This window comes from Erpetoichthys calabaricus, chromosome 3, assembly GCF_900747795.2.
Source record: "Erpetoichthys calabaricus chromosome 3, fErpCal1.3, whole genome shotgun sequence".
NCBI lineage: Eukaryota > Metazoa > Chordata > Cladistia > Polypteriformes > Polypteridae > Erpetoichthys > Erpetoichthys calabaricus.
In genome coordinates, this window is record NC_041396.2 from 131,173,027 (window position 1) to 131,186,713 (window position 13,687).

The window sequence follows — 13,687 nt, forward strand, 5'->3', positions numbered from 1 at the left end:
GTGGCTAATGCTGCTGAACTGCAGCTGGGGAAGGTCAGAATCACATTACTTGTTGTTTCATAAGACAAAATATAGCCTTATGCAGTAAAGTTTATTTTTGCAGCATAACATCATTTTTCACATGAAAATTTAATGAAGTTCTTAATATATTCATTTTCACAAATACTGCATGACTCCTCATGCAGGGAAGAAGCGCAACTTGTTTCTAATATAATAAAGGAAAAATCAGTGATGGCTTTCTTAAATTGCTTATTTACAAGATAATTAATATAGCCAAAGCCTCCATTATGAGGACTTGGGTACTGGCATCATGAATGTATTCCAAAACAAAAACAAATGATGGATAAACACTAATAAGTAATTTTGATGATTGTTCTAAACACTACTAGTCAAAAATAGTCTTTTTTGTTTTTGTGTGAACATTTGAAGAGTACCAGGTATTGAACCCAATGGTTAGCACTATTTTTAGCATGTTTGACTCCATTACCCATTATTTGATTTATTAAGTTGGAAAGGTCTTGTTTATTAAGTGCATTGTCAACTTCATTAAATCTCAATACAGTCCAAAAATTTCAAAGGTCAAAGTAAGGTCATTAAAATTGTAAGCGGTGGTGATCTACTATATGATTTGGTTTGAGTTTTGCATTTGTTTATTTTGGAGCATTCAATACTGATAAACATATGTAATGTAGGAAGATTACAAATTTTTTTCCTGATTTGCCACAGTATCATAACAAATGTGTTCTTAAGAATTACTTAGGAAAGCTTTGTTTATGGTTTTTTTTTTTTTTTGGTTTTATGGTAAGTTAAAATCCTCACATGTGATAGACCATTCAAACTCTTCAAGCTTTTTGCCCTAACCCTGTATTTTTGGCCCTCTAGCCTTAAAAACCTTGCTTTTTTGCACCTTATTTTGTGCATGAAATTAAAGCCTTATTATAAAGAGTAATCAAAATAGGTGTCTGTAGCAGAAATGATCAGAAGAACTTGAAGTATTACGTGCTACATCAACCGACCACAGGCTTTCACCTCTAATGGGATATAAGGGCTCAAAGTTACCCATTTTTTCTGTTTTGTGAAACAAAGTATCTGTAATATAAACATGTGAAGTGTTGTTTTTGATCATCTGCTGATCAAGGATGTGATATGTTTGATATTTGATTCTTTACTGGAGGTCCTAGCTCTCTAAGAGAAAGTCCCAAAAGGTTAGAAATTACAAATTTCAAGCATAAGCATGTGGGGTATTATTTTAGAAATTTCAAGGACAGTGATTATGAAATATTATGTTTTTGAGTTCTGATCTTTTATTATGACTCTAGTCTTCAATGGATCTCTATCAGAGGGTGAAAAATGACAGATTTCAATTACAACTGAGAATTTTTAGGCTTTTAAATTAAAGCACACTTTTTTCATATTTCATGGTTTATGAGATAACCATTCTTGTTTATTATCCTCTACTACCTCATAAAGTAAATCATTACATATCTTATGAACACCCCAAGTTAGAGTGGCTTACACTAATTCTGGCTTTTTATATTTGAAATTGGCCTTAGATTGTCTGACATGATTTGTGCACTACCCACCACCTAATTTTTCCTGACCCTGCTTAATTCAGTTTTTAGATCACTGGTCACACATTCGCACTCAAGACTAATAAAGATTGACCCACAACCCTAAACTGTATGTGTTTGAAAAGAAGCCAGAAAGTAGAATATCTATCCTTTTTATTTATTTTTTGTCTTAATAGGCCATATATAGTAGGGCACGGGGCTTGCCTGATGCCTACCAGACTGACCTATGTTGATAAAATCGAAATTATTACCATTTTGGACAGACTAAATACAGGCATTTTTGTTTTAGTAATGTAGAGAGAATTTATGAATGTACAATTTCAGTAATCTATTACTATTTTATGTATTGGTGAAGAATATCCCTAATTTACATGATATAAAATTGTAAATCAAATATTATCAAGTTAATAAAAGTAATTGTAATAGCCTGTTTTATTCTTACCAGATGTCTGTAGTGGATCTGTATGCTTGAAGTATCAGCATTATCCATCATTCAGGGAGACACCCAAGCGTTTAATAAAACACTGACTTTATTGCCAGGACTGCTTGTAAGCAGATGAATGAGATCAATAGCCCTTTAGACAGATGCCAGTCTAAACCTATGAAACATACATGCATATCTTATTAATCGTAATTAGTCATGCAGTCCAGTTAAATAATGGGTTAAAGGGTTATTAATTACTGTATAATAAAATACTAATGTGGGACAGTGAAAATGTCACTTTCTTTATTATGAATTGTGGTGAAATATGACTGCATTTCCCCAAGCAGCTATTGGTGACAGCATCTCAATTCCCAAAATATCCCTCCACTGTTCTTGACAAAGGTGCTTATTCTTCTGAATCATGCACTTGCAGGACAAGCAGAATGGAAAAACTTTTGGATGCTGTACAATTCTTTTTGGCATTTAAAGATCATAATCTAAGGGCTGTAGCTGGAAAAATAAGTCTTTAGGCAAAGAATTGTATGGGACACTATGGTGGTATGCACTGCTAATTTAATCTTAGATCACATTGTAGAGTAATTTGGAGCCTCCCGCACATTAGGGATAAAATTAATGCTTTAGCTCAGTTTGTTATTTAATTAAGTGAACATCTGTGCTAAGCAGTATGCCAGGCTTGCTGTATTTGGAACATGCACATATGACTTAATATTCTTAGGTGGACCACATTTTTCACCAATTGGTAGCATTAAAAATATCTTTGATATAATTAACTGAATGTCAAGGTTAATATTGCTGGTTCGCTACTCCAGAAAACCTCTCAGTCACTGTCTATGTAGAGTTTGCATGTTATCCTAGTATTTGCACCTGTGTTTCTCATGTTTCCTCTCATATCCCAAAGATGGTGACTACAAATTAGCCCAGTCTGAGTGTGTGAGTCAATGTAATTTGTGTGTAATGAAATACTAATATTGAAATAAAATTAAATGTTATAATTATTGTTGACATGATGCTGTGAAAAGCTGTGGCTCCCTATGACTCTGAGAATTAGAATAAGTTGGTTTAACAAAAGATGGATACTGTGAAATAAATAGCCTTCACACACAAAAATGGTTTTGGGCAGCCACCCATTCACTTGAGCCCTGGCTGCAAAAGGCAAAATAGGCTGCACAGATGTGTACAGGATTGAGTCCAATATAGAACTGGGGAAACATAGGAAGTGGTCTGGGTTTTAAGGCAGGGAACCGGAAGTGACATCTTCCCGGGCAGAGAACCGGACATGACGTCTTCCTAGCCGGGAACCAGACGTGACGTCTTCCTAGCCGGGAACCGGACGTGACGTCTTTCTAGCCGGGAACCAGACGTGTCGTCTTCCTAGCCGGGAACCGGACGTGTCGTCTTCCTAGCCGGGAACTGGACGTGACGTCTTCCTAGCCGGGAACCGGACGTGACGTCATTGTTAGCCGGGAACCAGAAGTGACGTCATTGTTAGCAGGAATAACAGAAAAAGAGTTTGCGCACCCTTTTACCCCCTGGCCTGGTGTGGAATTAATTTCATTTGGTCCTTTTAGTGCCTCCCATGTGCACAATGTGGATTTTTATACTGGCTTGCTTCCCTATTCACCACCCTAAAAAATCTAATTTTTGAAGTTATTGCAGGAATGTTTTTGTTAAAATTTTTTAAAGGTTCAGATAAAATGCCATATTTTACCAACAGAAATCAGTTAACCAGAATATAATATAGAAACAAAGCATGCATGTCTACATATGATAGATTTTGATGTAGGAGCAAAGTTGCCACTACAACATGTCAAGAAAACAAGTACAACATGTTATGAGTCTACAGTATATTACAGTGGGAAAGGTGTTCTAGATGGTTGGTTTCAATGCTGAGGACAAGTGAGCTTTAATGGGCTTCATTATAAATAGTTCTAGAAGTGTGGACAGCATAAAGATGAATGATAGTTTGTGCAAACTAAGGCACTAAAACAGTGTAATAATATGAAACTAAGCTGCAAAATCCCCCTGACTTTCATTGTGAGTCATTAAGCTCATACTAGAGCATGCACAAAAAGTGCCCAAAAGCTGAGAATCATAAAAGAAAACATCACCGGGAACATTTCAGAAAAACTGGGAAATGACAACTAGTGTATATAATAATTCATATGCCCAAGTTGTTATTATATACGTTTACATGACAAGCATATTAAACTTTAAAAGTGATGATTGTGATGCATCTACTCCATTATAGTTCCCTTTAAAGAGGGCCAATGCTGTATATCATTTTATATCAGCTACCTATTTTCAATTCACAGGGAACTGACAGAAAGGTCAGGAATTTCTCAGCTATCTTTCCTGCTGGCTGGATGCCATTAACCAACCATTTGTGGTGCTGCATTTAATTTTTGCATGGTGCAAGTATGTAGAAAATGCATTTGGCATCATATAAAGACCATCTGCAGCATTGTCCAATTTTCCTAATATAATCAGAGCAATTTACTGTATTTATATTGCACTTAGCAGGAATGAAGCTCTTATGTTAACCATAAGCATTTACATTTTATTAATGAACAACTGTGCTGCTAGATGAAACTGATAAACATCGTGGCTTGGTGGCCAGTGTCAAACCATGATTTAGTTACTTTGAGGCAAAGTGGCTCTTGCAGACATGATAGTACCATATATGTTTGCTGGCTTTGGATAAATGTAATTGCTCAATAAATGAATTCAGTGAAAATCAAATTATTTTTATTTTGAACAATTTCAATCTGTTAAGTGCAAAGTTTTGCACAAAGTATAGCATTAAACTGTCAGACTCATTTAGTCCAGTGCAAAGTTGTGTGGGCTTGAGCTTATTCCCATGACACTACGCACAACACAGGAAACAACCTTGGACAGAGTCCTACTCCATTACACGGTCACCTCAGGCACACACTTGCATCCACACTCAAACTGAGTTAATTTGGAATTGTCAAGAAACCTAACCAGCATGTCTTTTGTTTAAAAAATAAAAATATTGCTAATTTATTATAAATTCCCTGTATCTTGCAGAATGTACATCCACTAATTTGCATAACCAGTACATAGACACAGGGAGATTGAAAGAATAATACAGGAACTAGCTCTGAATTTGTCAATTATGCATCACAAGGCACACTTAAAAGATTTTATAAATTACTAGTTTAACTGATGTTTGTGGAAAAAAAACACACGGGTTTAAGGAGAATGTACACCTTCTACACATGCAGGCTAACTATGGAACTGGAGTTGTGTGAGGCAGTATTGCTGAGATGTGGCACATCTAACCTATAAGCAATTCTTATGGGTTAGTTAAAGTCTACATGAAAATATTTCTGAACAGCCAATACTGGAATCAGGGATAATCAAATTGGCATTAGTTTTCTTTTTTTATTTTAAACACTTCAAGCATTCAGAAAAATTTACTTTTTTTAGAAAGTCCAACACTAATGATTGGTTTGTGGTATTCTTTCTCTGCAGAATTCAGTTGTGATTTTGAGGCCCCTTGTGATGTGGAATATTCAAGCAGCACAAATTTCCCCAGGGTGGGATGGAGACTGACAACAGGACATAGTCTCCCTGAAGTGGACAGTGTTGGAAATCCAAAAGAGGATTATTCTGAAAGACGCTCAACGGGTAAGCTACACTTTATGAATATTCCATGACTGTTGACTCATAAGTGAAAAAAAATGTTGCATTTCTTGTTAAGTTGACAATTTATACTCCTTGGTTAAATACAGTATGACCTTGACTGGGAGTATTTAATTTGTTAATGTTTTTCCTTTTTCCATTTGGGTTCATGAAGACAGCTTTTTTTAAATGCCAAATATCGACTGCTGTGATCATCTTTCTGCAAAGTGCTGTTATACTTATCTTGAAGATACGTTTACTGAGGAGAAGCACTTTAGAAATATATCTGCTGATGTTCTGATTAAAGGCGATATTAGTAGCATTTATTTCTTTAAGATTGGCTTTAAAGTTTCATGATGTAATCTTAATCTTTAATTTGCTGCATAATTTTGAAGTGTTTAAAGAAATAATTCATTTATTTTTACAAAGTGGATATGTGCATAGAAACCATTAGCAAACTATTACACATGCATAATTTAATTATTATTTAGCTGTATGTTAACTAGATTTACATTTTGTTGTTTGAATCTTCAAACATATAATTAATCTCTTAAGTTTTTGAAGTGATGCAGAGCTCCAAAACTGATCCTCCATCAGGTTTAGGAAGTCTGCTTTCATGCTAATGATCTTGGAAATGTTACTTTTTGGCTTTCAAATATTATACTCAACTGTTCTTCAACAGCATACAAATTCACAATATTGCTGTCATTATCATCATTCAGTCATACTGTACCTCAGCACTTTTATTGTGTTACGAGTTCTAACCTACTAACCATAATTAAAATGGCTTCAGCTTCAGTAGATATGATAGTATTATTAGTAGATAGTAATATTAGTATTTCAGTAGATATAGCTCCAGTAAATATGTGAATTTAAGTTTCAAAATGCTTTCAAAATAAATGCTCAATCTTAAAAAAAAAATCCCCCAAAGACCAAGTAATATTTAGAACGTTTGGATAATGTCAGTTCAGCTACCAAAATGGTTCCTTTACAGCAGCAGCAAAATGGTTATTGCTCTACTAATCTATGTATGAAAGTTTTTGAACATTTAAAGTATTTTTTCAAAGCGCTTTTGACAAACAAACTGAAAAATGAATAGTTTAAGTAAATGTGTGAGGCCTATTTAGCAAAACTGTAAATGGGGATTATATATAGATGAGATGCCACTGGAAGCTTGTTAAGCTCTTAATCATTCAGTATGGTGGCATTTGCATTTGTTTGTTTGTTTATGGTGTGTTTATTTGAGCCTTAGCAGCTAGATGACACGCTGGTTAGCACTGCTGCATCAGTTTCAGGAGACTGAATTTGAGTCCAAGCCCAGGCACCACCTGTGTAGATTTTGAAGATTCTGTCTGAGTGTGTGTGTGCGTGTGTGTGTGTGAGAGAGTTCCCCCCACTACTTAATAATAATAAATAATACATAATGTAGTTGTAATTTTTTTAGTGGCAAAAATGTCAGAGGAAAAGAAGGTTAAGTTTCATCGTATAGATAGCTCTACAGTTAAACATTGTTGTGTTCCTTTTTGTCAAGCTTTCAGTAAGTATAACAAAGTACTTAGCTTTCATAAATTTCCCTTCAATGCAAAAACCCGATCTAAATGGATTGTCGCTACCTGGAGAGAGAGCTTCACAGTTAGTCCCCCTATCCAGCAATTTGAAAAAGAGGATATTCATGAGCCAGGGTCTGAGACAGGGCAGCAACTGTCGAAGACGGGAGCAGTTGTTGCATTGTTCCAGTGGAATAGTTTCTCCATTCCACTTTCAAGACCGGGGGTTTGGGAAAGCAATCGATAGAGGATGACACACTGGCTGAGGAGGAAGACGATAAAATCCTGAAGGACCATGACTACACTTCAGCTCCGAATCCAGTAGTAGTTGAACTAGTACTTGATGAAAATGTGTCTCAGAGAGAAGAACCTCCAGCTAAGGATACATATTGAGACCCTTACAATAAAGTAGCGGTTTGGCATTCAGCATTTTGCTGGGTCAGACAGAGACGTTGGCTTTTTTACAAGGTAAGATGTCCTGCAGACTCACGTTATTTTGTATTGTAGCATCAGCGCCGAGTGCCACAATGGAAGGATTCTCTGCTGTTTACATCACTCTTTGAGGTGGCTCACTATCCTAAAAATGACTGGTTGCCTTTTTCCACACTAGTTGGAAAAAGTGCATGCAACTGTGCAAAGTTGACATATTTATAGGCGCTGTTGCTATGGATGATGTAATGCCAGCTCATTATTTTCATGACTCATCCCTGACTGAATTAACTTGTTCAGCACAATTGCAGTATTTAGCATACGTACATATTCAGCTGTACGTTTAAGTTTATTGAATAATTGATTTTTTTTCTTTTTAAAGCAGCCTAATGTAATCCAATTTGGTATGACTCGGGCGCCCCCGAGAGTGGCAGCCTTTTCAGCAGCTCCATGTACGACTTTATTTTTCTACCTTTTATTTTTCTTATTATTTTTATTGATCACTCCTATCACTTTCTTTTATGTGGATTCGTTCCCTGGACACTCTTACTTTTACAACGTGGACGTGGATTTTTACACGCCGAGACTCGTCTATTCAAGTATTCAACTTTGAGCGCTGAGAACAAATGCCAGTGTTGGTGTGGTTCCCTATTTACCCGACGAGGTAAGAAGACGGTATCGTGGCAACAGAGCCGGCACTAAGCTAAAAATGAAGCAGCTTGTGAAAAGAAAGTGCCGTTTTAAGCCTTCGGTGCCTTCTGTGATCCTGGGAAATGTGAACTCACTACCAAATAAGATCGACCAACTGGCTGCGCTGGTGAAAAATGTCAGAACCTACAGAGAATGCAGTTTGTTGTGCTTTTACGAAATCTGACTAACTACCACCATCCTAGATGCTAACGTGGAGCTACCCTGGTTTAGCACCGTTAGAGCGGACAGAGATGCAAGTACCCGCGGGAAGCACAAAGGAGGTAGACTTGCACTTTGTGTCAATACAAGATGGTGTAACTCTGGACATGTTAACGCCAAAGTCTCTACTTGCTGCAGGGACATCGAACTGTTGGCCGTAAGTTTGTGTCCCTATTACTTGCCCAGAGAGTTTGGACACGTCATTGTTATTGTTTACATCCCTCCTCGGGCGGACGTGGAGATAGCGAATGACATCATCCATTCTGCTGTTGCTCAGTTACAAAAGCAGCACCCTGAGGCGCTTGTGCTAATTGCTGGAGATTTTAACCGTGTGACGCTGGAAAAAACACTACCTGCCTTCTCCCAGTATGTGGACTGTAACACCCGGGGAAATAAGACTATTAACTTACTGTATGCAAACGTTAAAGACGCATACAGCGCCACCCCGCTGCCTGCACTTGGGAAAGCAGATCATAACCTGGTTCTGCTTCAGCCTCACTAAAAACTAAGAGTGAGAGTCCTACCTACAACCACATGCTCATTCAGGAAGTGGTCCCCTGAGGCAGAGCAGGCACTTAGAGACTGCTTTGGAACTACAGACTGGGATATCCTGCAGGGATCACATAGTGAGAACATTAAGGAGGTTGTTGACTGCACTACTGACTACATCAACTTCTGTATGGACATTGTAGTTCCAGTAAGAATTGTACGCTGCTATGCTAACAACAAGCCATGGATTACAAGTGACATCAAGGGCCTTTTGAACCAGAAGAAAAGGGCTTTTAAAGACGGTGATCAGCATGAGCTCAAGCGCGTGCAGAAGGAACTCAGAGTCCAGCTTAGGGCGGCGAAGGAGCAGTACAGGAGAAAGCTGGAGCAGAAGTTGCAGAATAACAGCATGAAGGAAGTGTGGGATGGGATGAAGATCATCACAGGCTACAGCTCGAAGTGGGGTGCCACCATCGAGAGAGACGTGAAGAGAGCAAACCAAATGAACAACTTCTTTAACAGGTTTGACCACCCTAACCCACTCTCACCTCGGAGTACTGCACCCTCCACCCATCCTTCTGCTGATACCAGCATAGGAGAGACATCCCCACCCACAATTACAGCAGCGCAGATAAGCAGAGAGCTGAGGAGACTTCGTGCCAGCAAAACAGTGGGTCCAGACGGAGTATCGCCATGACTGCTGAAGGCCTGTGCATTGGAGCTGGGGAGTCCTCTACAGCGCATCTTCAACCTAAGCCTGGAACAGGGGAGAGTCCCAAGGCTTTGGAAAACATCTTGCATCACCCCAGTCCCAAAGGTATCACGTCCTAGTGAGCTGAACGACTTCTGGCCTGTCGCTCTGGCGTCACATGTGATGAAGACCATGGAGAGGCTGCTGCTTCACCACCTGAGGCCACAGGTCCAACAAGCCCTCGACCCTCTGTAGTTCGCAAACCAGGAGAAGGTGGGAGCAGAGGATGCCATCATCTATATGCTACACCGATCCCTCTCCCACTTGGACAGAGGCAGTGGTGCTGTAAGAATTATGTTTCTAGACTTCTCTAGTGCCTTCAACACCATCCAACCTCTGCTCCTTAGGGACAAGCTGACAGAGATGGGAGTAGATTCATTCCTAATGGCATGGATCGTGGACTATCTTACAAACAGACCTCAGTATGTGCATCTCGGGAACTGCAGGTCTGACATTGTGGTCAGCAACACAGGAGCGCCGCAGGGGACTGTACTTTCTCCGGTCCTGTTCAGCCTATATACATCTGACTTCCAATACAACTCGGAGTCCTGCCACGTGCAAAAGTTCGCTGATGACACTGCTATCGTAGGCTGCATCAGGAGTGGGCAGGAGGAGGAGTATAGGAACCTCATCAAGGACTTTCTTAAATGGTGCGACTCAAACCACCTACACCTGAAACCAGCAAAACCAAGGAGCTGATAGTGGATTTTAGGAGGCCCAGACCCCTCATGGACCCCGTGATCGTCAGAGGTGACTGTGTGCAGAGGGTGCAGGCCTATAAATACCTGGGAGTGCAGCTGGATGATAAATTGGACTGGACTGCCAGTACTGATTCTCTGTGCAAGAGAGGACAGAGCCGGCTATACTTCCTTAGAAGACTGGTATCCTTCAACATCTGCAATAAGATGCTGCAGATGTTCTATCAGACGGTTGTGGCGAGCACCCTCTTCTACACGGTGGTGTGCTGGGGAGGCAGCATTAAGAAGGACGCCTCACGCCTGGACAAACTGGTGAGGAAGGCAGGCTCTATTGTAGGCATGGAGCTGGACAGTTTGACATCTGTGGCGGAGCGACGGGCACTGAGCAGGCTCCTGTCAATCATGGAGAATCCACTGCCTCCACTAAACTGTGTCATCTCCAGACAGAGGAGCAGCTTCAGCGACAGACTGCTGTCACCGTCCTGCTCCACTGACTGACAGACTGAGGAGATCGTTCCTCCCCCAAACTATGTGACTCTTCAGTTCCACCCGGGGTTTGGGGTAAACGTTAACATTATTCAAAGTTATTGTCTTTTTTTACCTGCATTTTTATTACTGTTTAATTTAATATTGTTTTTTGTATCAGTATTCTGCTGCTGGAGTATGTGAATTTCCCCTTGGTATTAATAAAGTTATCTATCTATCTATCTATCTTTTGATAGACTACTATCTATCTATGTATCTATGTATCTCTCTCTCTATCTAATCACATATGTGTCCCATGTAAGTTCATAGTAGACAAATGTTTTTAATATGTCCAGATCTTACCTTCATAATTGTGGTTGCAGCTTGAAGTATATTGTTTGAAGCCCTTCTCCTTTTCAGCTCCTGACATTTGGCAAAATGCTTGAATAATAAGATTTGCATCGTTTACAGTAAGTCTGGGCATGTCTTGAACCAATCGAATGAAAAGCCATAGCTAGTCCGTTTTGATATCAGTGGAAGTGCCACTGCTGGTTGACACGGAATCTGGAAGAGAGTGTGCATATAGCCAATTGGTCACTTTCTAGTGCCCAAAACATCTGAGATAGGCAAAGCATCCCACAGACCAATGTTTGGATTAAGTGGGGGATAAAAATCGGGTTGAGTGCATGACAATTCTGTAATACAATTTGGAATTAAATAAAGCATTAGTTAATTTCATCTCTAGAAAAAGTCTAGGAAAATTATTAAAGACCAAGGTAATTCACATAACCCTAAAGAAAATATATGCTGAAATACAAGAAATTGCACTTTATGCATATTTTCAAATTACCCTTTTTAAATGCATATCACTTGGTGTTATAATTCAAAATCATGCATGAGTGAGATTCCTCATCAGCCCTGATACTCTTTGCAGTCCTGCACCAGCTAGGTTTGTGGCTTTTCATTTAAAGTCTGCACATTGTGCAAGATGGCTCAATGGTCATCACAAAGTCTCCAATCACATTTAGCCCTTTAGCTAAAAGGGGTGTGTATTTATTTTAATGAAAGACACAGCAGAGTTAGCAATCAGCCTGTCTTTAAGTGTGGGGTAGCCTCTGTGAATTGGATTAAGTGTTTACAAAAATAGATGGAGGGATAAGTGTTTATTCATGTTAGTCTACTATATTGCCTTATAGCCGGACTATTAATTTGCTAACAATGTTCGTTTTATGGCACCAGCAGATGTGCTTTAATTAGTCCATCAAAGTAATGAAGTACAGTTAAGCTACTATAATAAAGAAAATCATTTTTTTACATCAACATTCAGAAAGTATAGACTAAGACAGGGGTGAATTCTCTGGTAATCGGGGTGGTAAATTATTGATCAAATAAATAAAGTAATACATTTTTTTTTTTTTCATTTATTAAGACTTTCTAGTATGTGATCTGTCTGTTGTGGCAGGTACTGACTCCAACTATGTCTCGTACCTTGTTAAGAGTGTATAAATTCTCACAAATGAGTTGGAGCCACAAGCCAGGTTAACTAAGCTGTCCTAGTGATTATATCTAGTTGATGGCAGAACATGTTTCACCTATATGATTGAATACTATATAATGTTTTTAATTTTCATCTTGCATTCTGCATAGCTTTCACATTGCTCCACCAATATGTGTTTTGCCACTTTTCATCACTACTAAAGTTTTTATTGTAAGTGCACACCAAATACCCCTTTTAGGGAAACCAAATAAAGAAGAAGTTGTAGGTTTGATAAAGTAAACAATACCGTGTTAGTTTTTATTTTCCTTGAGTATGTGTGCATGTTTGTGTGTGTATGTATAGAATCTAACTTTCCATTTAATGTTTCTCATAAATAGTTTGCACATTTATTATAATACAGTACATACAAATCCAGTGGAGTACACGCTGCTATTTAAAAATAAGCTGAGGTAGCCTGGTCACTGCAGTGGAGTTTGCTCATTCTCACTATGTTTGAATGAGTTTGCTTCATTCACTCCAACTTCTTCTCCAAATCCAGATTTGAATGTTTTAAGTTAATTGGTGACTCCCAAATGAGCTGTGATATGTGTACTCTGTTACAGACTAGCACCCTGGTCTAGGCCTCTTCTTACCTTTTATACTAAAGGAGACATTGAACAGGACAGTTGCCCTTTAATTCTAGTCTCCTTTTCCTATCCTGTGCTATTACAAATTGTGTCAAATTGAGTTGGTCTTTCAGACCCTTTCCCTAAAATTCTTTCACAAACATGCATGTCTGCATTGTTACATATTTCCTGCCAAGACTGGTGTGTCAATATTTTATGCTTGTTTCATATTTGTCTACATTCCATATTCATGAAGGGCCCTGTATATTAGGGTTATGAATAATTCATTTGTATTTGTAGCCTTTTGGCTTCTTCTGACTAGAATATCACGTTCAGAAAAATTCTTTTGCACATTATCTGCATGTCTTGTCCTTTAGAAATTTCATTGTTGTGTATGGGTAAAAGCCAGAACAGAAATGCACACACATTCCAGCTTTAGTTAGCGTTCTATCTCTCATTTTGTCTTGAGTTCTGCATCTCTCTCACTCCATCCAGAAACACTTCATATAAATAACAGAAGCCCATGTTTTACTATTTATTTGCAGGCTCGTTAGCAATTCATTCAAGGTGAAACAATAAGCCATAGGTGGGAATTTAATGTGAAACCTTGTGATTTCAAGTCCATGGCCAACTTC

At 38.6% G+C, this 13,687-nt stretch overlaps 1 protein-coding gene across 1 annotated transcript in view; it reads left to right on the top strand.

The window, feature by feature from the left end:
• LOC114648378 (ALK tyrosine kinase receptor) overlaps positions 1-13,687 on the top strand; it is a 1,111,743-nt gene that overhangs the window by 238,244 nt on the left and 859,812 nt on the right. The window contains 1 exon segment of the mRNA XM_051925325.1: positions 5,512-5,667. The gene's annotated coding sequence lies outside the window, so the exon portion shown is untranslated.